This window comes from Fukomys damarensis, unplaced genomic scaffold (assembly GCF_012274545.1).
Source record: "Fukomys damarensis isolate Sample0158 unplaced genomic scaffold, DMR_v1.0_HiC HiC_scaffold_5, whole genome shotgun sequence".
Lineage (NCBI taxonomy): Eukaryota > Metazoa > Chordata > Mammalia > Rodentia > Bathyergidae > Fukomys > Fukomys damarensis.
In genome coordinates this window covers 31,534,581-31,560,562 of record NW_022900917.1, presented here as the reverse complement: position 1 = coordinate 31,560,562, position 25,982 = coordinate 31,534,581, and the positions used below count along the sequence as shown (strand labels likewise).

General features: G+C 38.6%; 1 protein-coding gene across 4 annotated transcripts in view; it reads right to left on the bottom strand.

Annotated features, from left to right (window-relative positions):
- Nucleotides 1–25,982, bottom strand: part of Pag1 (phosphoprotein membrane anchor with glycosphingolipid microdomains 1) — a 125,725-nt gene that overhangs the window by 84,605 nt on the left and 15,138 nt on the right. The window contains exon 2 of one of the 4 annotated variants that reach the window (XM_033760424.1): nucleotides 2,685–2,723. The exons of the other annotated variants lie outside the window; for them this stretch is intronic. The gene's annotated coding sequence lies outside the window, so the exon portion shown is untranslated. The remainder of the gene's footprint in view (nucleotides 1–2,684; nucleotides 2,724–25,982) is intronic. 4 annotated transcript variants of the gene reach the window in all.

The window sequence follows — 25,982 nt, the reverse complement described above, 5'->3', positions numbered from 1 at the left end:
CAAAATTCTCTACTGATTAATACTACAAAAACTAAGGGTAAAGCGATTATCTTTTAATTAACTTATTTAAGTTCTGGACAATAAAGACAGCAACAGACAAAGAAGTATTTAATTAACCTTTAGTATTTTAATACTACGTACATTGAACAAGACTGCTAAAAGGCAAAAGTTAAAACTTGCTCTTAAAATATTCATAGATCTATATAGTAGCCTAAATTTTATACATATAGGAGAATAAAAATGATGGCATTAAGAAAATGTGATAATTTATGCTTAGGCTTTAGTTTTACTCAGTGCCTCCTTCACTTCTTTCTCACAGATTTTGATAGTAACTGAGTTATATCAGCACTGCAACCACAGAACTCAAACACAGACCTTTTGAGGTGTGCAAGGGACCATGGAGCCAAACACAAATGGCCGCATGCCTTAGAAAGCAAAAGTCTCATCAAATGAAAAAGAGGGTACAATGAAATTGCAAAGACCTGTGTGGCAACTGTTAGACCATATCTAGGCATATTCTTTTATGCTTTCACTTTGAAATATACTTACTGTATTTTTAACATGGTTCCCTATGCTTAAAAATAAAGTTACATCACTTATAAAGATCACTTCCTACAAGAGGAGGTGTGATTCAAGTTTGAAAAATGTAATCTCAAGTCTAAAATTCTGCTTTTATAAAACTCTGGCTATAAGTAGAAGGGATACAGACAGCGAAAATGAGGAGGATCAGTACGTGGTGAGCAGTGTGGAATCAAGGTACAGGCGACAGAAAGCCAGGAGGTGGTGGTTAGAGAAAGGGATGCTTGGGGAGAGTGGGGGTTAGACACTTGCTTCTCCAAATACAATCCCTAGACCAGCAATTTCAGAAATGCCAGGGTACTGGTTAGAAATGTAGGTGTCAGGCTTGATCTCAGCCCTACCAGAACCTGCATTTTAACAAGCTCCCAGGTGAGTCATGTGTACAACAAAGTGGGGGAAGAACTGGATGAAAGCACTGCTACTTCTGAACCAACGTAGCTTAATCTCCACTTGCAAAAAAGCCACAGATGCCCTGTCGGGGTGCTAGTAGGCAGGTTTCTGAGGTTAGGGGCTGTACCAGGGCTTGGCTTCCTGTGTATCTGGCTCCACTTTTAATGGCTTATTCCGGTTTCTTGAGTTTCCTTCCAGCTAACTCATGCCTTTGCTCCACAGGCCTCTTATCCTTGCAGTACAGTTGGCATCCACCAAGGAACACATTCCCTTGCCTTTCCTCCCTGTCTGCAGGCAAAGAACATCCCCTAACTTCCTCAGACCGAGCTCCAGATATCTCTCTCCATTCCTATTTGCTGATGATGGGACAATCAGATACTTAGTGTACTCAAGCCTGCCTGCAAAATTCCATCTGCCCACAGATCTATTACGAGACACGAATGAAAGATGTATGATATTGCCATTTGTGGCTTCTTAAAAGCTTAGCTTCCTGCTTTAATATATAATTATTCACAGCTTTATAGTTTTCAGGTGAGTTTCATTTATTTTAAAAAAAGGACACAACAGCTGCATGGGGCACTACAGAATGAAAGATGAGGTTGAACCTAATTAATAGAGGCTTTGTCTCCATAGCAGCTTTATTCCTAATAAACACAGTGTGACATTTCATTAACCCAGACACAACCTCCTATACCAAGACTTGCATAGGATATAATATAAAAATACCAAATTTAGCATCTGTTGATTTTTTTCAAGATAAATAGTTTCAGGCGCCGTTCTGTATACTGGTTTTTTTATGATTACTAGTAATGATAGGCTATGAGTCCTTACAATTTGCAGACAGTGTGTCACACAATCCATACATCTCCATGTCATGTAACGCTCACAACAATTCCATGGGATCCATACTATTTGTTACTGGGTCCACAGATAGGGAAACTGTGGCAAGGAAAGGTGAATTAACAAAGCCAGTGAATGGAGGAGTCAAATTTCAAACCTAAGGGGGCCTGATTCCATAGGGTCTCTTCACACATATGCACCATTTGGGACAACACAGACTGCAGCCTAAGACTGCGGCACACACAGTTTCCTCTTCATCTTCACGTCACCGAGCGTACCCACACTCACTACTAAGTACCATATGTGCCTACTTGAAGTAAAAAAGTGTAACACAGGGTCTCTACTCTCATTACTAGCACATATTTGATTCAGAAATTCTCAATTAGATAAAACATTTTCTAGACCTGTGATAATTTGTTTAGCTCTGGCTGAGTTAGAACAAATCAATAAATTCAGCCATCCTGACATCACCCTGCTAACCAGTAATACGGTTATAACAAAGCATTCCTCACCATGGGGACCTGAACACAATCTCTGCCAAGCTGGAGGCCTGGCCTCCAGCAGCAGCACCTGTTCTGCTGCAGAGGCCCCTTGTCTGATCCATTCCTCATCGAAGACAGCTAACTCCTTGGGTCAGTTCAGCAAATGCAAGTGTGTACAGAAGAAAGAGAACCATATCTAAACCTTTCTACACGAATAAACTAGCATGAGGTTTTGGATATATCAGTTTCCTCCTCTATCATCATCCATCATTCAGAGATAACCATGTCCAGATCTCCCTCCTTGCTTCCCATGGGTAGTGTGAGGGTGAGTGGTGGGCCTAAGACCTCTGAGTACGAAGCCCTGAGGGTAGTTTGATGAACTTGTATACTCACACTCAGTACTGTGCACAATAACGTCAGGCCTAACCCCATCTGTAAAACAAAACAAAAAAATCTCTTCTTTTTATGTAAAAATTATAGGGTGATCTTTTTTAGTTTCGAAGATTTTTAAAAGGAACAAAAGCTGTATGAAAATTGGTATCTGAAGGCCTATGCTAAATACGTATCCACTTTTATTTTAATGTGTTCTTTATCTGGATGAGCATTTACCACTCAGTATTTATCACTGGTGCTATACATATTTCTCTGCCTTAGGCTGTCAAGTCAGATAAGCCAGGGACCAAATCTATTTAGTTCTTTTTGTAAAGCATGTGACACTGTCATGCATAATTAGGCACTTAAAGGTTTTTTTGATGAAGATGATTATGAAGACTGGAAATAGTTAATGCCATGGTAGGCACTTTCTGTGAAACCCTCCTGTCTTATCTGAAATATCAGATGGTCATGCTTTCACAGAATGGTGGCAGAAGAAAAGCACAAGCATAGAGATCATGCAAAGCCTGCTGTGGTCTATGGGCCAGCAGCACCTGGCAGCCGGTGAGAAAGTCAGACCCCGACCTCAGCCTAGGCCTCCTGGGTCAGAATCTGCAGTTCTACAAGAGGCCTAGGTAATTTCCATGTACATCACAGCCTGATATAAACAGATCGAAAACATTCAGAGGATGCTGGAAACAGAAATCTAGAAAACAGTTTACAGGAGACATCTTGCTCACCACATACTCCCAGAGATAAGGGCCACTCTGATGGTGTCTGGAACTGGGTACAAAGCTTTGGGGTTGGGCTGTGGATCCTCTCATTTTTGCATGTCTCAGGTGTATCGCTGCAGTCTACGTTGCCATCCTCCTCTGACTTCTAGCTTCCTATTTCATTAAAAGCTTATTCAGGCTTTGCCTTGGAATCCTGGAGCTCAACCGAATGAATTTAAACCCTCAACGATAGGTATTTCAAGAAAAATAAACAGAACCACTCAAAAATTCTTTGAGCTGCTGTTGATATGTTGGCTTTTCAATGCATGTTTGAAGCCAGGCCCCTTCACAGCTTGCCAGTCTGGCCATTGCATACTTCCTATAGTAAAACAGGAGCCATTAATTTCTAACTAGGAGTGTTTTATTATGGATATTTTGCCTGAGACTTCAGCCATGAAAAGAAGTTAGTAAAGAACATTCAATAATACTCAAATTCCATCACTGTTGTGCCTATAATATTTTCCAAGGCTGAAAAGGATTGACATACACTTTAATAGGTCTGTGTTTGGAAGACCATCTGTCTTCACTCACATTTGAATACCAACTGGCGCCCTCCCGACATATGGTGGCTTTTCTAGAAGAAATATTAATTTCCTCTTGTGTAAAGAAACTGGCTGTATTTGTGTCCATAACTAATGTTTTTTCTGCATATTTAGAAATCAAAAATGAACTCACTGGATATAAAAGAAAAGCACTGCATCGAAGAGGGTGTGGCTTCAGAACACAAAAGAGTAAATCAATAACTCAAAATATGAAATAAAGATTCAGAAGGAATATGAAAATTCTGCTGAAAGCAAAACACTTTCATTTGTTGATACAAGGACAGAATGACCTATGTCCTACCACATCCTCTAAACTTTTTAAATGAATCTTGAGGGAGACCACCACATTAAAGAGAGTTAGAGGAGACAGGCTAGCTTACTTAAATGTGCTCTCTTCTCCTTCGAGGCAACACCTTCCTAGAATAATATCGTCCCATCCTTTGGGAGGAAATACAAAGAGAAGATATGTCTGAATTGCATATCCCAAGGAACTTATCATGAATTGGCTGAGGTATCAGCTTGTGGGAACCCGCACCACATTTTTAGTGTCACTGTTAGGTCAGTATATTAAGCACTTAGAATAAGGTCTCACATATGCTAAGAGGTTTGTAAAACCTATCGGCACTAGGTCCACACTGCCAACCTGCCCAAAGCATCAACTGAATGAGGCTCTAATTGTTGTCCCTATAAATGAAGCATGTGCTCCCTATGTGCCACAGTCCTCATGGCTATCTGCTGTCATCTAGATACGGCACCCAAGCACCAGCTACTTTTTATTATGAATTACTATGCACCACTGTTTTCCACGGAGCTAAAAGAAAGGGCTGTATTTTATCCACCCATCAGACCACTGATCTCCTAGAGCAGTGATGGAGAATAATACAAACAGCCCACTATGGCATGTGTGCCACAGGTTCACCATGATGGTCCTAGAGGAATGTGAGATACCCTGGTTTACCTCACTTGCTTAAGGGTTTTTGAGTCTTGATCTGGATGATACCAATCTGCTACCTCTGCTGGGACCATGTCCTCCCGCCTCCCCACTTGCCCAATTAAAAGTCATTCTTCAAGGTTTATACAGGATTGTTGACCTCTTCAGTCAGAATCTACTGCATTATTCAGTAAACAAAAATTTTAAAACTAGTTTTCTGGATCACAGATCCTTTCAGACCAGTGGTGAAATCTTCTGATACATCACCTTGTAATGTTAAGCTTTTTAGCACCCACAGCATTTAGTCATAGCTTCTCAATCTCCTTGCTATTGCTGGCCAAATTACTACTGAGCGTGTAATCATGTGCACATGTGCGCACGCACACCATACACTCACAAACACACACACTCCCACTCCCTAAGCACATGGAGGACACCTGCTGGTGGGGGAGAGAGAAAGGGAAGGGTCAGTAAAGGGGACAAGAGAAAAGTGCCTTTGCCTTCTTTTCATGGCTTTTCCATCTCTACAGAACCCGTAAAAAACAAGAGTGAGTAGTAAGAAAGAATAGATGGAGACCAGAAATGTGTTTGACTTTCTTCTAGTACTTCTGAAACTCTTTTGCTCCCCTTCCACCTGGCAATCCAGAAAGGAAGTCAGGTGTACATAACAAGGATCAGGAATGACAAGAGGTAGCAAGAAGCAAGAGAAACAGCCCCACCTTGGCTGCTCAGGATTCCTAATCCACTCTTTGTAATCCCCAGTGGCTGCTGAAAGAAGGGTAGAGAGGGAAGATGCTAGAGAAGAAGAGACAGTCAGACTCATCCTCACCTCTCCCTGCTGTCCATCACTGCCATGCCTTCTTCTCACCCCACTTTCCCTTGGTCATATGAATCTTTCTGCTCACCATTCACTCCACTCCTCGCACATCCTGAAATCTCCTCACAGGAGCCACATGGTGGGCCTGGAAGATTAGCTTCTAAAGATGGAAACTTCATCTTGTTCGGCTGGAATATTACAGTGCCTGCTGTCCCCTGGGCCATGGCAATCAGGCCAAGGGGAGTGGAACTGGACAAATGAAACTTTAAAATGAAAAAAAATTTTTCTTTACAGGACCATGATCATAAATGTACTTAGCAAACCTTCTAAATGAGAGAATTAGGAAAAGGGCAGAAGGTGTCTGCTAGTTTCTCTCAGGTTTATAGGTTTAAATTATTTGGGTATATTATTCCTCATGCACCTGTTTATTGTGACAAGCTGGCATAAACTTTTAATATGTTTAATAAAATCAACTAGAAAAACATTAAAGCTATTATTAATGATACATTAAAAACAAATATGAAAGGCTGGCAGCAAAGCTGAGTAGGAGAGCGCTTAGCATGTGTGAGGCCCTGAGTTCAATCCTCAATGTAGGAAAAATGTCTAAAAAGAATCGAAGTCAACTTATTTCATCTTTCTTAGTCCTTAGGAAGGTGGGGATAAGACAAGACATAAAGTCTTCTCTCTTAGGGTTAAAGACCTTCCTAATGTATTACATAGCCATGGATACATTATTTTGGAAATGAGCAGATATTTGGGTTTAGTGCACAGATGGAGTCTGAAATAACACCTAAGGTTAGAAAAAGATTCACCAAAGAGACCCAGGAAGATACTCACATCGGCAAGGGTTCTAACTGCAAGTGTGGCCCCGAATGCCAAACTATCCTTCCATTTTAAAATCTAAATTATTACCCTGGCTCCTGATTGCTTACACTAGGAAGACAGGCTCTTTCAGATGACCTTGTAGGTATGGAATAAAAGCAGCAACTGACAAAGAAAGAAAAAAAAAAAAGTACAGCGCAGAGCTTTTGCTGCTTACAAAAGTTGTTGCTACTTCCTGACTGCTGGTGCAGGACAGAGCCAGCCTCTTCATCCTTGTCCTGTGAACCTTCCTCCTACAGCTGCAAGCACTGTCTGCAAACAACATACAGGGACTATTGTGTGTGCTTTTCATATGACAACCCTGTGGGCAAATGCTACTGTAGCACTCATTTTACAGATGAGGAACCGGAAGCATTGAGAGGCTAATTATTTGTTCAGATCACACAGCTAGTAAGGTAGGGAGAATGAAACAGAAAACCGAATATAAATAATCTGGCTCCAGAGCACAAACTCTTATCCTTCTAATTTTCACTCTATTTTGCACTTGAATTCTGCCACTATATGCTAACAAGCCACTGATTTCCTAGTCTAGGGAAATCCTAGCCAGGACAGCCTTCTCAGGCTTCTCTTTGCAAGAGAGGTAATATAGATTAGCAGAACGATGTAGGAGAGGAAGACTGCATAGACTGATCCCTAGTAGCCTTTCCATTCCTTAAAGCTCCTCCAACTTTTGTTCATTTCAAATGCTAATTTCTGTCCTTAATATGGAAGCCAAACAGACAGGCACATCTTCCACAAATCACACGTATAGCTTGAAAGGTCATCTTATTTCATGCAATTTTTAGCCACCTTTCAATCTCAACACAATTGGTGCAAACAAGGTAGCCTCCTGTCATCTGTTTATTCCTTCATCAGAAAAAGAAAACAGTGCTAACTGTAAGACGGTGGTTTACAGTACCATTACACTCAGACAATACTGAATTATTTGAGAATTCAACACAGAACATAAGGGGTTCACTTCTGAATGTCTACTCTGTGATGAAAATCTGCTAAGTACTACAAAGTATACTGATATGAATTACTAATCTTTCCTTCATGGTAAATTCTTTTTGTGAAACTCTTTACCTCTACTTCCTACTCAGTTAACTATTTCAGACTGAGTTTATGAGATCAGGACAGACGCTCAGATTTTGAGCCCTAAGGAAAGAGAACAACACAAGTGGTGGGTGGGATTGGGAGGCTCCGATTTGCAAAATTAAAAATGGTTATTTTGAAAAGCAGATACAGAAGGATTTCTTCATACTATCCACGTGACATGGCATGAAACAAAATCAGTTTATAAGCACCCCAATGAAACTGTAGATCAGTGAAGGTGAACCTTTTAGAGCTTTCAGTGATACAAACAGCCTGCTGTGGCACCACTAGATAAACTATTAGAAAGTCTTTAGTCAGGAATGTTAAAATAATTATAACAATGAAGAAAGTACCTTAGGAAATACCCAAGGAGACAACTTATTTCATGTATGTTTATTTCATTTTAGTGAATAACTTTAATAGACTGGCTAGTAATTTTAGCCCTTCCAATTCTGTGGAGGTCTTAAGGTCAACAATGGGAAATCTACTAATGGACATTTTCAGAAAAATAATTTTAAGTCAACTATAATTAAGGAGAGTATAACCTTACAAATTGCTACGATAAAAGGCAGAATCTAATTAAGCACTATTAGAAAGAAATTTGGCTTGTATGTTAAAACAAACATTAAAGCAATCGATTCTTTAATAACAAGAGGAGTCCTATTTTCACAGGTGGGCAGGGAAGGAAAACATGGTCTCAATGGGTAGCAGCTTTCACAGGGTCTTGAAGGCGAGGGTCACAGAATCCAGCTGATGGGACCCAGTGGGTACCATGTAAAGTGAGCTCCAGGAGCTCAGCATCTTCTCAGAATGCCTGTGATTGAATGGTAAGGTGGATAAGAACATTTCCCTATGCTTTAAGAGAAACAACAGTGACACACAATGATAAAAAACAGCTAATCGTTGGCTATGTTTTCTGGAAGAAAACAAGGAATGCTAAGGGCTGTGGCAATCATACCTCAGATAAAAGGAGTCCTAATTAATCTATACATATCTAACTCTATTGGGGGAATTTAGGATTGCGAATCCACTTTTGGCAGTATTTCTGATTTTTCTTAAGGGAAGCAAGAAACGGATTTTTACTTATCTCACAACATTTAAATAGTCTCCTAAGGTAAATTTAAAGATGATACACTACCGCCCCACCATTAAGTGGGCTAGCAAAATATGCTTGAAGATCTGTGTATCCTCTTCAACAAAACAGCTATTGTACTTGTCAATTTTCTAAATGCATACATTTAATTGTTAATTTAATTGTTAAATTGTTACATGTAGGATTTGTAAATATTTTCCTCCCACCTTGTAGCCTGTCTTCTCATATACATAGAGTATTTTGTAAAGAAAATAGCTTTAATTATGATGATAGCCTATTTATCAGTATTTTCTTTTATAGACTCTTTCACAGAAATACTTTTGCAGATTTGTCCAAAAACCATGTGGGCATATTTGTCTGACTCTTTTTCTGCATCATCTAATCCTTTCCCACTGATCTATGGGTTCATCCCTCTGTCAAAACCAGTGTTGATTACTGTAGGTATACAAGAAGCCCTGTAATTGAGTAGACTGATTTTCCCACTTATTCTGCTTTTTCAAAATTATTTTAGCTACCCTACTTCCTATATTTCTACATAAATTTTAGAGTAATTTTTTCCATATGCACAAAAAAATCTTGCTGAGATTTTGATAGAAACTATGTTAAACCAGTGTGTTAACGTGGGAAGAATTTGTTTCTTCATTGAGTCTTCTCATCCACAAAAATAGCATGCTTCCTCAGCATTTTGGGGTTTTTGACACACAAGTCTCATTTTGTTAAATTCATATCTAAGTTTCTCTTATTTCTTGAGTTACTATAAATGGTACATTTTAGGAGCGTATTCCTCCTTTAAATAGACTTAATTTTAACTATAGTTCTATGCTCACAGCAAAGCTGAGCAGAGAGTCCAGAGTACCCAGTTGCCTTCTGGCTCCCCCCAGTACACAGCCCTCTTCCCCATCACTTCCCACATCAGATGGGTACCTTTGTCACAACTGATAAGTCCGCACTGACACAGCATTGGCAACCACAACTCTGAGTTGGCACTGTATTTCTAATTTTGTGTTTATGTATTCATTGCTGGTATATAAAAATATCACTGATTTCTGTATGTCTGTCTTGGATCCTGTGTTCTTCCAGAACTCATTTATTAGTTGTAGGAGTTATTTTGCAGATTCGCTGAGGCATCTATTTAAACAATTGTTTTTTGCAAATAAAGCCCATTTTATTTTTCCCTTTTCCATTTGTATGCTTTGTATTTCCTTTGCTTGCTTATTGTACTGAATACAACATCCAGCACTATCTGGCATAGGAGAGCTAGGTGTGTACCTCCTGGCCTTCCCAATCTTAGAAAAACATTCAGTCACTTAGCACTAAGTTTTTTGCAGATGTTCTTTATCAGATGTAATCTTCTGTTCGTTGTCTATTTCTCACTTCTCTGATTTATACCCTATGGTGGATAACTTGAAAATTGCTTATAATCCCATTTTGATTTATCTATGGTCATTTTAAATGCATCTCTATGTACAGCTTTATAGCATTACTTTATTATGTATAGAAAATCTATCACCATCTATGGTTGTGATTACATTAACCTTTTTTCTGTTCCTTTATCTTCCCCCATATGTATTTGTCTCAAACCTCTCATATATGTCTTATTTCTTCTACATGTTCAGAATATCAGTTATATTTTTTGTGTCAACTTTGAAATAAAATTTTAAAAACTGAAAAAGAAAGGGACTCTATTGTCTTTTGCAATGTTTATATTCACTGTGTTCTTTTTACCCGACCTTCTAAGCTAGTTTCCTCTCTGTTTAGAGTACTTCCTTCAGCCATTCCTTTATGGAGATCCATCTGTGACAAATTCCTTTAGTTTTTCTTCATCAAAGAGTATCTTAATTTTCCCATGATCTTTGGAGGATATTTTCCCTGGGTACAGGTATCTAAGACAGTTTTTTTGTTTGTTTTTTGAGACAGGGTCTCACTATGTAGCTCAGACTGGTTTGGAACTCACTGTGTAGCCCAAGCTGGTTTCAAACTGGTAGCGATCCTCCTGCCTCAGCCTCCCAAGTGCTGAGATTACAGGCATGTGCCACCACGCCTAGCCCTAAGAGTTCTTGAAACACGTGGTGCCAGTTCCTTTTGATCTCCAGTTTCTGATGATAAATCCACTGTCAACCAAAGAGTTATTTCATTCTCTGTCTCTCTTTGCTACTTTATCACTAGTAAACACTAGTGAACAAGTCAACAAGTTTGATTATGTTGTATCTTGCTCTAGATTTCTTTGGTTTATCATGTTTGAGGTTGACTCAGATTGTTTCTTAGTGCTGCTATAACAAATGAGTGCATATTTACCAGCTCAAAACATCTCAAATTAATTATCTTACAGTTCTGGAGGTGAGGAGACCTTGGAAGTACTAGCAGAGAATTCATTTTCTTGACTATTTCAGTTTCTAGGAGCTCCCTGAGATCTGGCTTGTGGCTTTATACCACACTGTCTTTTCTTCCTGGGCTTCCATAATCATACCTCCTACTTCCTCCCTCTAAGAACACTTCTGATTACATTGGGCCTACTCATATAATCCAAGACATTCTCTTCATCTCGAAATCCTTAAATAATTACTTCTGCAAAATCCTTTTATACAGAGCAATATAACACAGATTCTGGAGTCAGGATGCTGGTTTCTTTTAGGCAGGCATTATTCAGCCTACTGATTCCACTTCCTGTATCAGTGTGTTTATAACAAATCTGGCAAGTTTCAGTTACCTTTTCAAGTACTTTTTCAGCCCCTTCTTCCTATTTTTCTAATAGGACTCTAGTAATACAAATGTTAGACTTTTATTATAGTTCCATGGGTTTCTGAGGTTCTACGTTTTTTCTTTCATCTATTTTCTATTATTCAGGATGGAAAATTTCTATGGATCTATTATTACCGATTTTCTCCTCTGTCCCCTCCATTCTGCTGTTCTGTCTATCCACAAAGGTTTTTATTTTGGTTATGCACTCTTCCATTTTAAGATGACCACTAGGTTCTTCATTTGTACTTCCTGTTTATGTGCTGATGTTTCCACCTTTCTCATTTGTATTTAGCATGTTCATAATTACTCAGTGAAGAATTTTGATGATGGCTGTTTAAAACTCTTCAGCAGACAATTCTAACATTTCCGTCACCTTGGTGTTGGCCTCTATTGGTTTCGTCCCACCCCCACCTCCATTCAACTTGAGATCTTTCTCATTGTTATGGTAGGATAGAGTTTTTTTTATTAAAACCAGAACATTGCAGTTTTATGTTATGGGACTCTAGACTTTGTTTAAATCTATTTTAGTTGCTTTCTCTGGTAGCAAATCCAGCACAAGAAGTCAGCGATGGTGTCATTATTGCCAGGACAGAACACATCAGATTCCCCCATAACTCTGTTGAAATCTAAGTGGGGGTTCTTCTTATTACTTAGCAGTGATGGGAGTGTGAGCTGCCATTAGGCCTCCAATGATACCTTCTTGGCTGAAAAGAGTCATGTCATTGCTTCCTCTGTGGCATCCTCTGTGATCAACCCATGCAAGAGAAAAAAAGTGCCTCATTACTGCTGGGGACTGGTAAGCAGGATGGAAATTCAGGCTCCTCATGTGGACTTTACTTACATGGGGTAGGGTGGAGGCTTTTATTACCACCTACTGGAAATGAAAGTATTGGCCTTTACTCAGCCTTCTGTGACTCATCCAGTAGAGAAGGCTGTGCCTCCATGCAGCCTGCTAAGAGTGGAAGTCCTGGCTTCCTGGTCAACCTTTGGTGGCAGAATAGGGCCACATTTTTAATGTAGTGTTTTGATAGAGTATAGCAATTATTGTTTAAAAGTTTATCTTGATAAACAGTACCTTTTCTGGTGCTCTATCTAGAGAGAAAAGAATTTTATTTTGTGGTTGTTTGCTTACTTGCTTGCTCATTTTCTTTTAGTCTATGCCTGTTGGGATTTCCTGGGGCTGGAATACATGTGGCAGAAAGAGAACCCAGATTACACACCACTATGTTGATCCTTGTGTCTTGAGGTCCATAGAAGCTCTGTCTTCTTTTCTCTATGTTTTAGAGTCTTATATTTGTTTTATATACAATGTATAGGGTTCTTAGTAAAACAAATATGTATAGGGTTCTTAGTTGCACTTAGAAGAAGGGATAAAAGTATGTCTACTCTACATTCCTGAAAGAAGATATTTTTCCTTCTATTTTGAGGTTTAAATTAGAATCTTTGTTAAGCAAGGAAATTGCATTTGCTATATTGAAAAAGTTACATCAAATAGTGGCAAAAGTTCATATGAAATTAATTTCAAAAGGCATTGACTTCAAAGGTAGGGGAAACTTTAAAAAAGTGCCTTGGTATTTAAATTATAAGAAAAATCAATTTTCAAAGAACATATTTTAAATTTCTCAAAATACACAAATGATATTAGTAAAGTTTTTGTTTCATGACATTTGAAGAAAAAGAAAGGAGGGGACTTTTTAAGTGTGGGTGATATTTCACCACTATCACTAGGAACACACAAGTTTTTAGTTCTTTTCCTAATTTGGCAATTATCTGAAGGTGTCTTTCTTTTCTAAACTGTCTGAAAGAAGTAGCTGTAGAGGCTTTATGTATGAGCATATTATCTGAAAGCTTTTTTCCCTAATGACCCGTTCATAGGATTTAAGACCAGTGGATAAACCTTAGGGTTAGGGATGTCAGTAATTATTGAAGTGTAGACAAGGTCCAAGGTCCTGATGTTCTATCTATTTTCCTTTAACCAAGTCTTTATTCTAAATGAAATGTATACAGTGGCAAAGAAAAAGTAAATAGAAGTCTGTCTAAAATACACTGAAATGAAATGTTTTCAATAGAAATTCTTTTTTTTTGAAGATCAATGCAAATGTGGCTTAAAGTACCAAAGTCAAGTAAGATAGAGAAAATGGCAAGAAATGTAAATGAAAGTAATTTCACAGTGATAAAGGCACTTTAAAAAAAAAACTAAGAATGCCTCTGAGTCACTCAGAGATGGCTGTTAGGGCTTTACTTAGAATAGGTCTGAGGAAATCAGGCCTCTGATTCTGTGCTTTATGCGCCAATTAGAAGCAAATGGTGATTCCTCAGGCTAGACACTAAATTCATCACATTATTGCTTAATGTAGCCATTTTCTCTTCCGTAGGTGAACAGAAGGAAACTGCATGGTACAGTACTCAGTGAAATGTAAAATAAAGATTAACAAGCCATTCTGGAGACTTAACAAAATTAAGCTTCATCAAGCAGCTTGATACAGAGCCAATCTAGCAAAAAGCATCCTAGAAAGAAAACTAATGGTGAAGTGACAAGAAGGCAAAAGTTAAATAACTCACAGAGGCATTACAATCATGAAAAGGTGCCCTGTGTTCTGTGACTAAGAGAGTTGATTATTAGAATAAGAAGGGTCCATTCTGCATTCCATTCACGAATCCACATCAGCCTATGGGCCCACTATACAGTCTGCATAGGAAAAAACTAATACATTACCCTACTTATCTCCACTGAAGGGAGTTGTCCACCAGAGAGGAATACACAGGGATTATGTGAAGATTTATCTTCGCTTTTGTGTGGAAAAAGACGTATGAAACATCCTTACATAGGTTCAAGATAGCAAAGGTGTCCCTCTCCAGCTTCCTGAGACCTAAAAGAATATCTGGAATAAATCTGAGGTCTGTTTGGTCCAAATAAGTCTCTCACATGCAAAACTGAATTGTTAATAAAGTCAAGTAAACCTTTGTACACAGTCCAATGTTTGAAGTCACTGTCACTTAACTCTATAATATGCATTTTTGTCTATAGTAGTGTTTTGGTTCATGATGCTGTTGATATGTAACTCTTCTAAGCAGAGCATATTTTTAATCTGGCTAGTATGTAAGGATTATTTAATAACAGAATTTTGCCTAATTTAATAGTGAACACACATTCTAAACTTACAGCTGGACATACAGTAGAAAAGTCATTTAGTTTGTTTTCTTATCTTAAAGTGGGTCTAGGATAAAACACTCTGGCCCAACATGAAGAGTTCTTATTCTCACTGTTGAGGAAGAAGGAATATAATGGATATATACTTAAATACTTATTTTTATGCATATACTTGTTTGTTAATTTCTATTTAACCTATAAACCATATGCTCTAACTCAAGCCTATTTTCAAGTGTCCATATCTCCTACTCAGAATAAGTCATCAATAGCTTCCCTTATGAAGCTTAAATATTCTTTTACAATAATAGAGCACTTGGTTAGGAAATATAATTATTAGGTCATACCTTGTACCATGCATAAACATTGATTTATTGTAAATTAAGCATTTAAAGTATGCTGGTTAATTTGGTTGTCAAATTAAGAGACTCCTGGAGAAGTGACTAACCTTAACAAGGGGTTAAAGCCATTCATAAGTTCATAGCAAAGTGGTCTATTAGGAGTTGAGGTCTAGTTGGAGGAAGAGGTCACGGGTGTGTGACCTAGGAAATATAACTGGTCCCTGACCCCTTCCTCTTGGGCTACTTCCCTGCTCTCTATTTCCCAGATGCCAAAAGTGGAGCAGCTTTCTTTGACCATGCCCTTCCGCCATGATGTTTCTATCTTGGGGCCCACCAAAATGAACTCTGAAACTGGGAGTCAAAATAAACCTCTCATCCTTTAAGTTGTGGATGTCAGGTATTTTGTTACAGCAACAGGAAGCTGACTACTGTGAAATATAAAAGGCAAAACTGTAACATTTTGAGAGGACAGTGTGGAAAATCTTATGAGCTCAGGCTAAGAGAAATTTCTTAAGTCACAAAATAATATAAGCAAAGATAAATAAAAGCTATAATCAAAGAGACAAGGGCAAGTACATTAAATTTAAATGTTCTTTGTGAAAATACTAAAAATCCATGAGTTGTACACTTTAAAATGGTAAATTTCATATATGTGATTGATATGCCAATAAAGCTGTTACAGTTTGAGCAACTCTAATCCAAATATCCTAAGTTCAAAACACTCCAAAATCAGTTTTTGAGCACCAATATCATTCTTAAAATTTTTGCATTTTGGAGTAATTATAACTTTCAGATTAAGGATGCTCAATTAGAAAATGCTAGTAAATATTTCAAAATCTGGAAAACTGAAAAAAAAGACACCCTATAAAAAGATGCAAAAATAGGCCAAATGAGAAAATATCTGAAGCATGGAATAGCAGTGGAATACTTTCTGGACTATGTAAAAATTGCTACATATTAAAAAATACAAATAGCCCTCACAAAAAGACAGGCAACAAGATGCACAAATTCCTCATGATTGCTGTAGTTCACTGATAAGTAGGGAAATTTAAGTTGAGGCCCATACTAAGATATTACTTTCCATTTATTAGACAAGAAATTAAAAATACAATATCGAGTTATAGTATAAATGAGGTACATCGATAATTCTTCTATATCATTTGTGGAAAGATAAATTGATACAGTCACATTGAAAAAAGTTATTCATTGTAGGTAAGAATAAGCGTTCCATAACTGATGGCAAGCAATTTCACTCCTAAGTATGTATCTAAGAGCAAGGGTCAGCAAACTACAGCTTACAAGCTAAAAATGGTCTTTACGTTTGTGAAGAGTAAGAAGGAAAAGGTGAAGGAGGAAAAGACAAAAATATCTATAAAAAGGAAACTGGATAAACCAGTGACAGAATACTCATATAACAGCATTTTATTCAGCAATGAAAATAAACTAAAGCTAGATGTGTCATACTATAATATTAAAAGTAACTGAGTAAGAAGAACAAGTCATAGGATATACAGAGTGTGATTCTACTTGCAGAAAGTTATAGAACAAGGGCTGCCGCCATTTTGGGGTTGCATGAGTAGCTAGTGAGGCCAGGGAGTGGCTTGCAATGTATAGCAGCTACACTGAAATCAGTCACTTGGCCTGGCCAAGCACCCCGTACTGGGGCCAAATCCAAAGGGGTGATTCTAACTATTGTCTACCATAACTTTAAAAATTTTGACAGTATAGAAAAGGAACATATTTTACATGTCACGGGGTTCTGTGTATAATTTAGAATCTGTGAAAAAAAAATATCACTAATTTAAAGCGAAAGATCCTTGAAAACCAAACTTGTACGTCAACTTTAAGATACTTTTATATTGCCCAATTACCTCATGTTTTATATATAAAAAACCTCAAGAGCTATTATCTCAAAAGAGCTTTGGATATGAGTGTGGTTCTTTGGTTATGTATTATTTATACACTAACTTTTTAAAAGGATTTGAAGTAGCTTGAGTGATTTATAAATTTATTTAAAAATGTAGCAGACAGAAGTGGAACATTGTATTGCAACAGTAGTTCATTAAAATTACAACACACTATCAATGCTATTTTTACTAGTCTTTCATCCACCAAAGTTCATTACCCCTCAAAAGAGTAGCTCTTGGCACTAAAATAAATATTCTACAATCATTATTAATGCTAGTTTTTTACCACTTTACTTTTTCCTCTAATGTATTTAATTCTATAATGTGTTGCTTATCTTTGTAATTAGTAAATAGCAAAATGACTACCACATATTTAGGTATAGTCAAGAGAGCAGGGTAAGGAGACCAGTAAAAATATTTTGAAAAAATAATTTTAAAGAAGAGCCCAGATAAATACATCTTGCATATTTAAAACAATCATTTAGGTAAACAAACAGACCCCACTACACATATACGTTCAAGAAAAAAAAGCTAGCTTAATGTGTCAGTAAAAACATCTCAAAATGCTAAATTCTAACAAGAGCAAAGAAAATTTCATGCAGAAAATGTCAAGATGAAAGGCTTTTGACAACTTGAACAGGTTCATTTGTCATCTTTAAGGAAAACAATTTAAATCAGCAAAGAACAATTTACCCTCGTAATTCAATATGCTAAATGATTTTTACAAGTAGAGATTTATTGAATTCTGCCAAGAACTGTAAAAGATCTGAGATTTGATCTAATCTGTAGGCTAACAAGTTGATTTGTATATTTTCATGGATGCTTCAAGACACAAGATTCCCAGGTCTGACAAAGGACTTAAATGTTCAAGGGATGGCAAGCAGCACCACATATGCCACAGTCTTTCCAAATTCTCTCTCACATAACTTCTTGAACTCCTTTTCTGTTTAATCAATCAATAGCATTCTATGTATATTCAGTGAGTACTTTACAAAGTATTTGTGGGGTGGACTATATACAACGGGAAAAACACAAAACTTGTACTGTGTGCCAAGCATTACATTGATGTTTTCTATACAGTATCCTTTTCATTTATTAAAAATATACTCTGAGATTCATTTCTTTACTCAGATGAGGACAATAAAATAGACAGGATATTTAACTTGCTTAAGATCACAAACATTTGATTGGGTCACTACACACTAGCTTATGCTTGACACTGTGGACATGAACATTAAGAAGAGATATCTGTCTTTAAGGAACTCATAGTCCACTAGGAGAAAGAGAAACCAGTGACATGGCAATTATAGTACAGTGTGATATAATAGAGCATTATTGAAATACAAAAAGGTACCACTAAGCCACAGTGGGTTGAGGTGGTTGGACAGTGAGGATTGGCTTCTCAGAGAAAGGGCACCTGAAGTGTAAAGCAGGAATTAATTGAGGGACTCCAGGAAATGATTATACAAAGCACCAGGCCACATTCGAAGGGCTCTTATATAACTAGGACACAGACCTCACAAGAGAGTGTAAAAATCTAGGCTGATTGACCTGATCACTAAAGACTTTGTGTACCATGCTAAGTGAGGAGTTAGAACTTCTGCTTGGAGACCATGTTCAGAAAAATCAATGTAGGATTTTAAAGAATAACATATACAAATCAGCATGTTAAAAAATTCTCCCTGGCACCAGGATAAAACAAGTTTGGCCACATCTGGCAGAATAGAGACTAGGTAGGAGACTTTAAAAATAACAGGACCATATGTCACCCAGATGATAGCAGAGGAATTTGAGACTGGAATCCAGATTCAAAAAAAATTTTTGGGGGGGTACCAGGGATTGAACTCGGGTCCTTGTGCTTGCAAGGCAGACAATGTCACCACTGAGCTAAATCCCTGGCCCCGGATTCAATATTTAACAGAGCACATAGACCTCGAAGGATGAAGAGGCATCAGGATGATTTCCTGTTTTATGTTGGGGATCTGGCACGTAGGTGACAGTAAGGCAAAGAGTACAAAGATGTGGCAGAAGGAAGCATATGGGGCAAACTAACGTGTATTTGCACAAGTTGAACTAGAATATCGTACAGCAAATATTCACTTTGAGTCACACTCAAACAGGGAGCTCCAAAGGAGCTCTAAACACAATTCTTTTCCTCTGCAATCCAGTTGATAATACACATATATGAATAAAAAATGCATGGGAGGACTAGTTAAATGCTAGAATGTGTGAACCTTTTAGCAATCATTCAATGGAGGATTTATCAACTGGATCTACAACAGCGGCATCCTAGGTCACAGAACAAAGCTAACACCTTGACATTATTAGTTTGGGCATCTGCCTGAAAAAAAGGAATCTCGTTTACTAATATTAAAATAACAATATAACTTTCTATAATGAAGCTTCAGAGAGATAGTTATTCTGGATGTCATTTCACCTCTAAAACTACTAAATATGACAAATCTATAGAATCTCTGCATCTCTAAGAGAAAGGGTTTCTAAATGACAACCAACTAACCATCAAATGTTGATGTACCTTTACAGAACTAGAAATATTTGTGTGGGCCAAGATTTTGATTCCTCATTGCAGAACTGATTTGACAAATTAAAGAGTATCGCAACTTTTACAAACTAAGTTAATCGATGAGCAGCATGTTTCACTCCATATCAAACAGAAAAAAAAATTGGAAATCACTTCCCAAATAAAGTCAATGGCATATTCCATATTACCTAAGTCAGGTGGATGTGTGAGCTAATTTAATAACTCATTCTTTAATCTTTAACAGGTCTCAAAACTAGCCAACTTCTTGTGGTGAGTTTCAACAGTAGATACCATGGCAAAATGGAAGGGGAGAAGACAGGCTATGACTTTGATCAGATCTCCCACTGAATATCAGCTGAAAAGCTTCCAACCTGCCTAAGTGAATCAAGTAATACTAACCCTTCCCCTTACAAAGAAGGAGGCCTTAATGTTACATATTAATGTGCTTGAAAAATACTTGATTTCCAATAAATGATTAATAAATAAATTAGAGACCTCAAATTCATAAAGTAATGTTGGCCCTCTTTATCCAGTGGTTCTATATCCATGGATTCAATTAAACATGGATCAAAAATATTTGGGAAAAAACCTGTGTCTGTACTGAACACCCATGGACTTTTTCTTGTCATTAATTCCCCCAAGCAATATAGTATAACAACTGTTTACACAGTGTTTACATTATGCTTGGTATTCTAAGTAATCTAGAGATGATTTAAAGTATACAGGAGGATGATGTAGGTTATATGCAAATATTATACCATTTATAGAAAGGAAAGGGTTGAGCATACTTAGATTTGTCCATGGGAGACTGGGATCCCAGCTCCCATGGCTATCAAGGGACAGGTGTTCTGAAAACAGTAATAAACACAGAAAGTAGTATGCTGGCGTACCTAGCCTTTTGAGCACCACCAAAATCAGCTATATAAAAACAGAACTAACCCGAATACTCCCCATGTAAGACATTCCACCTTCAGTGGGTGAGCTGTTGGGAATACTATTTAGCACAATTAATTTTAAAGGCTGGGGCATGGTCATAAAATTTAGAAATAAATGAATGTTCACAACATGATATGATGATATGACTTTACAATATGTAATATGTTCTGAAAGATTTCTCTCTCCCCTGTCCTTCTCTTCCTACCTCTAACATTTCCAGGCTTTACAGATAATCTATATAACAATTCACTACAGTCATAAAGATAGTCTTTCTCCTGTACAGATCCATTGTTCTTAAAATGGTAGGTAACCATTTCCAGTTTTCTTTTCCTTTCAAGGTTGTCATCTGAGTTCCTCTTTCACTTACATACAAATGTAGGCACAGATGGGGGACGTTACTTTCACAATATGATCTGCCTTGTCTTGTATGCTATACCCCCAGAGGTGGCCTTGAGCCCACCATAAGTGATGGGAATGAGGCTGGTCACAAAAATTGAGCAATGCAATGTCCCCCACAGGAATTGGAGATAAGATATCACCCTCTCTGGAAAATCAGCCTTGCACAGTAGCAACTGAATTTGATTGTTGCTGATGAAAACCACCTCCGGAAAGAGTGATCATCTAATATTCTGAAATAATCACAACAGCAATATATTCTCTGAAAAACATGTTTGGTCTGTAAACAAAAAAGCTCACTTCTTCCCTGCCAATTCTGCAGACAGAGAGCCAGGCCTCACAGGGAGAAAAAGCCCCTCCATCACTTCTATGAATCATATTTAAGCTGACTTCATGCCCAAGACAGGCACTTCACAACCTGGAGCCTGGGGTGAGTGGTGGCTGGCATTCTGGGACACGACAGTGCAGCTCACTGCCATCTTCTGTCCCCCGACGTAGTCCAACAGACAACACACAGTGCTGGTTGGGTTGCCCTGGGAGGATCTTTCCTTGCTCCTTTTCATATTCTTCCTCTGTACCTATTCCCTAGGAGAGATAATCCTTCCTAAAAGTCAAGCCAAACTGAACTTTATGATGACATGAAATCTTCCAAATGAATACATTCAAAGTCCTATCCACAGAAGAAAACCAAGCTGAAATCTTCCTCACATATTCAGATGGGAGCAGGTAATTTTTTGAAGCAAATGTGTTTTCAAGCCAGCTTTTAAACAAAATTTCTAATTATTAGTATGCTTTTCACTCAGCAACCTCTTCAACATCATTTTCACAACTCTTGGCTCAAGAGCCACTTAAGAAATAAATGATTCATGGCAACTCAAAGCATGATAATTTTCTGTGATGCTTAATGGTTGCATTTCTAGGTCTATGGGTGATAAAAATATGCTACCCCTTAACCCTCTCAACTTCTTTTAGGTACAAAGAGATTTAGAGAGACCAGTTAAGATCAAATATCTTTGTTGCAGTATATTTTCCTCTAGGACTCAAAATCCTAGCTTTGAGGAACAAAATTAAACTTTCCTCAGAAAAGAGAAAATCTAGCAAAAATGAACATTTCTGGTCCTGGTCATCTGGGATGAACTGAGTCCTGGATTGGAGAGATAGATCACGCTCATTCATAAGACACATGAACTTGAAGAGGTTTTCTGAGTTTTGCAGGGCTGTTCTTACCATTTCCACACAGGCAGGACTAGCTACTAACTGGGGCAAATGGTTCTGCCAACCATCACACGCACCAGCTGTGAGACCTTGGAACAGATGCCTAATCACACTGAGCCTGCTTCCTAATCTGCAACCTAGGGAAAATAAGCTTCTCTCGTGGAGGTTTTGCAAGAAGGAAATGGGATATTAAAGTAATAGTGCAATCTTTAGATATACCGTTTCTCAAGGATTGGTCCATGGACTCCCTACAAAGTCACTTGGAGGTTTAATGAAGTCTTGGGTCCTACTTCATGTCATTATGGGAAGACTGGATCAGGAAATCATCATTGTTAGCAACTGTTTAAACCAGTGAATTAAGGCTGGTGTACTCATTTTGATGAGAGGCCCGATCTGGGGATGGATGTAGGAGAAGAGAGGAGCCCACTGTCAGCACTTCGGCATCAGCTTGGCATGTTGCCTGTTATACCAGTTATGAAACCTCAGCATCTGTAACTCTTGCTCCAATTCACCACAGGAACCTTAAAATACAAAGCTGTCCAGGACACAAGCTCTTTGCTTCAGTGCACAGGCATTCATCATCAACTCCCTGCCGGTACAGCCTCCTTGGACTGTATGGGTCAGCTTTGTCCAGGCTGATCTCAATTCCACCCAATCCTGGTTGCCTCGTTGCTATTTCCGGTTAAACATCACCTCCTGGGGAGCCCTCCCGCTAGCTGTCCACTCACTCCCAATGATATGTATATATTTTATTCACGGCCTAGAACCCAACACCTGCTGAGAGGCCCTTATTTATAAGGTGGTCTCCTTCCACTAGGAAAAGAGTAAATAGCTTGCTTGCTTCTATGTTGCCTACCTATCATGGTACCTGGCCTAATGGAAGAACAGATTGATTCTTGGCCTGCACCATGATCACACTTTAAAATGCTCTTACACTATAGGCACGAGGGCTGACAGACAGAAAAACTGTATTTCTTACCATATAATAAGAGAACTTCATGGCACAGTTTGCTTCGTGCAATATGTGTGCCCTGGGGAAACTGACACAGAAGTAAAATTTCTATTACCTGACTGCATGAAATTAAAGAAGCCTGGTATTTATCCATATCAGATTTCCTTAAAACAGCTTTGCATACTGGTTATTATCAAAATTATCTAACTTAAAATTTCCTTACTAACAAAAACAATAAAACTCTTGTTGTTAGAACAAAAACATTCTTTCACAATAAAGTAATAGGGTCCAAAGAGCACCGTAAAACTGCTCATGTTGTAACATACTCAGTCCCTTTAGAAGCTGTGGGACAATGGAGCATCTCCAAAGGTCCTGTGTCCTGCCTTCTGGAAAATGCACACACATTCTGACCACAGAAACCCTGGAAAAGGAACCTCATAAAGAGAGATTTATAGAGGTGGAAGTGTACCTCAGTGGTGGAATGTTTGTCTAGCATGCTTGAGGCTGGGTTTAAACTCCAGCGCTGAAAATAAAAGAGCTTTATAAAAAATGCCTGCCAAATGCACTCTGCCTAATCCCCGGATTTGTTAAGGTACAAATACAGATACTTGGTATATTTAAGAACACAAGAATTCAATAACAATTAACTTTGGCAATGACCTCCTCTCTTCCACTAATTTAGAAAAATTATATTCTATATACTAGCTTCCCAGCAGAGACTCTGCCATCCATCTTTCTCATAGGTGAAAGGTAAAGAGAAGTCTCTACTTGAGAATTTAGCTGCTCTCTCTGCATGTGTCATTTTGGCTAGAAAGTTTCAAGTAACCTAACAGCAGATGAAAGCAGGGCACATGGCTTTGCTTTACAGGGCAATCAACAGCCTAGGTTATAGGGAAGAAGTCTAAGAAAGCAAAAATCAGGACTCTGGTAGCCAGCTGCATGAGAATATGAGCATGGGCTTCATCCAGAATGGTTTCTTGCCTGCTGTGGTCACATGACTGCCTGGGACACAAGCCCAAGGGGGAAGTCACACCAGCCAGGCCCGGTGGGCGGGTGGGCGGGAAAATGCCACTTACCAGAGCCCATTCTCATGAGCTGAAATTGAAAGTAAATAGAGAAAGGAGAGAGTGCTTTTTTAAAGATTTCCTCCCATTCTTTTTCAAAACTCCCCCCACTCCTTTCACAGTGGATTTTGTTACGGACAGCACATGGATATTTTATGCTCTAAACTACCAGCATCCTCAGGGAGCGTCCAAAAACCACCAAAGTCCCAGGCTCCACCCAGATCCTCCCATTTTTTCAAAACCCCCCCCACTCCTTTCACAGTGGATTTTGTTACGGACAGCACATGGGTATTTTATGCTCTAAACTACCAGCATCCTCAGGCAGCGTCCAAAAACCACCAAAGTCCCAGGCTCCACCCAGGGCACTTTAATCAGATGTGTGGGGGGGTAAGTATCAATAAAGTCTACACTTCCCCAGCGACGCTAAGATGCAGCCAGTATGAAGAACCACCCCTTGAAGAGCATCACCACAGTGTGGGGCAGGGTGGTGAGGGTGGTATTTAAATGAGCAATACAGTGCTTCAGCAGCAAGGTAAGGCTTCTGTGGGCTGTCGCTTTTTAACAACAGGAAATGTGCTAACAAGAAGAAATGTGTGCAAACTCAGGAAGATGCTTGGCAATAGAAGGCAGGTGCAACACCAAGGCAGAGCAGTGAAAATGCCACTTTAAAGTTTGGGTGTAGCAGAGAAAATGCCACTTGGAAAAGGTTGTAGGCCTGTGCAGAAACCGTCGACTAACACTGAGTAGGAGGTAGCTATACACTGAGACACCCAGGAACGAAGTCTACGAAGAGAAAAGGTGGGGTTTGCAGTTCTACAACCAAATGGCAATGATTCTACCTCTCTTCACATTCATGACGACCTTCAGACAGATACTTTGCTGTCACATTTTAAGCAATTAAGAATTTAATAAAATATAACAAGTAGTAGCAATGCAGTCTGATTACACCCGGCCCTATAAAGACATCTAGACTCACCACCTCACTCCCTTGGTTGACCTTCAGCATCATCTTGTCTTTTGATAACTTATTATTGCCTTGACAGTGTTGCCAGATGGCAACAGACTTGGATGTTCCTTTAAATGTGAAGCATTTCTCTGATGCTAATGCAACACTACACCCACTTCTCTCCTTTAACTTAGCAAAACAGAGTCCCCATATTCATAAATGGGACTAAATCTGTAGTGCATTCTGCCTAAGTATCATTGCTGTAAGAGCACCCGTATTCACTTGATCATTTGTTTTGTATTCGTTCACATTTAGGGAGGGCCTATAGAAAGGTAGGAAGGCCATGGAAAGCCACTTAAGATGCACCGCTGGAAAGGTAGTTTTCTGAGTACTGCTTTTGGAATCTGAAAATTAATATGGATGAGAAATTTCTGGTTAAAAGATGAACATGTCTTGCAAAGTACTTTTAGCCAAATTATGGATGATGATGCAAAATTTAACAACTGGCAACATCTTTTGTTTCATGCCTCGAACTGGGGTCCTACTTCTGAATTCTGAGTCTATTGGAACACCACCTGGTTCTCATCATGTCCTTATCTTTCTTGGATTCTAAATACATTTGTTTTCCTCAAGAAAATCTGTCTAAATAGAATTTCTTCCCTGGTTTTCATCGTTCTATAGCTGTCCACTTTCATGGCCCAACATTATGTGATGGATGACATCAAGAAGTCTGTGGCTACCCAAAACCACAACTGCAATTGCCATCACTGGACTTTTCTCCCTGGGTATTTCTGGCACAGTGAAATTGTCCTATCCTTTCAGGTTCTTGGTCCTGAGGTCAATGACCATGGCTATATTCCAGTTATACAGCAGGGAGGTGAAACCACAAACCATAAACCTGGCTGGCCAAAAGGCAGTCATTCCTGGCCTTCATCCACCAATGGAACAGCTGATTTGGCATTTAGTCAAGCTTGACTGGAAGTTAACATTGGAAAAAAGAAAAGTACATTCATGGCTAAAT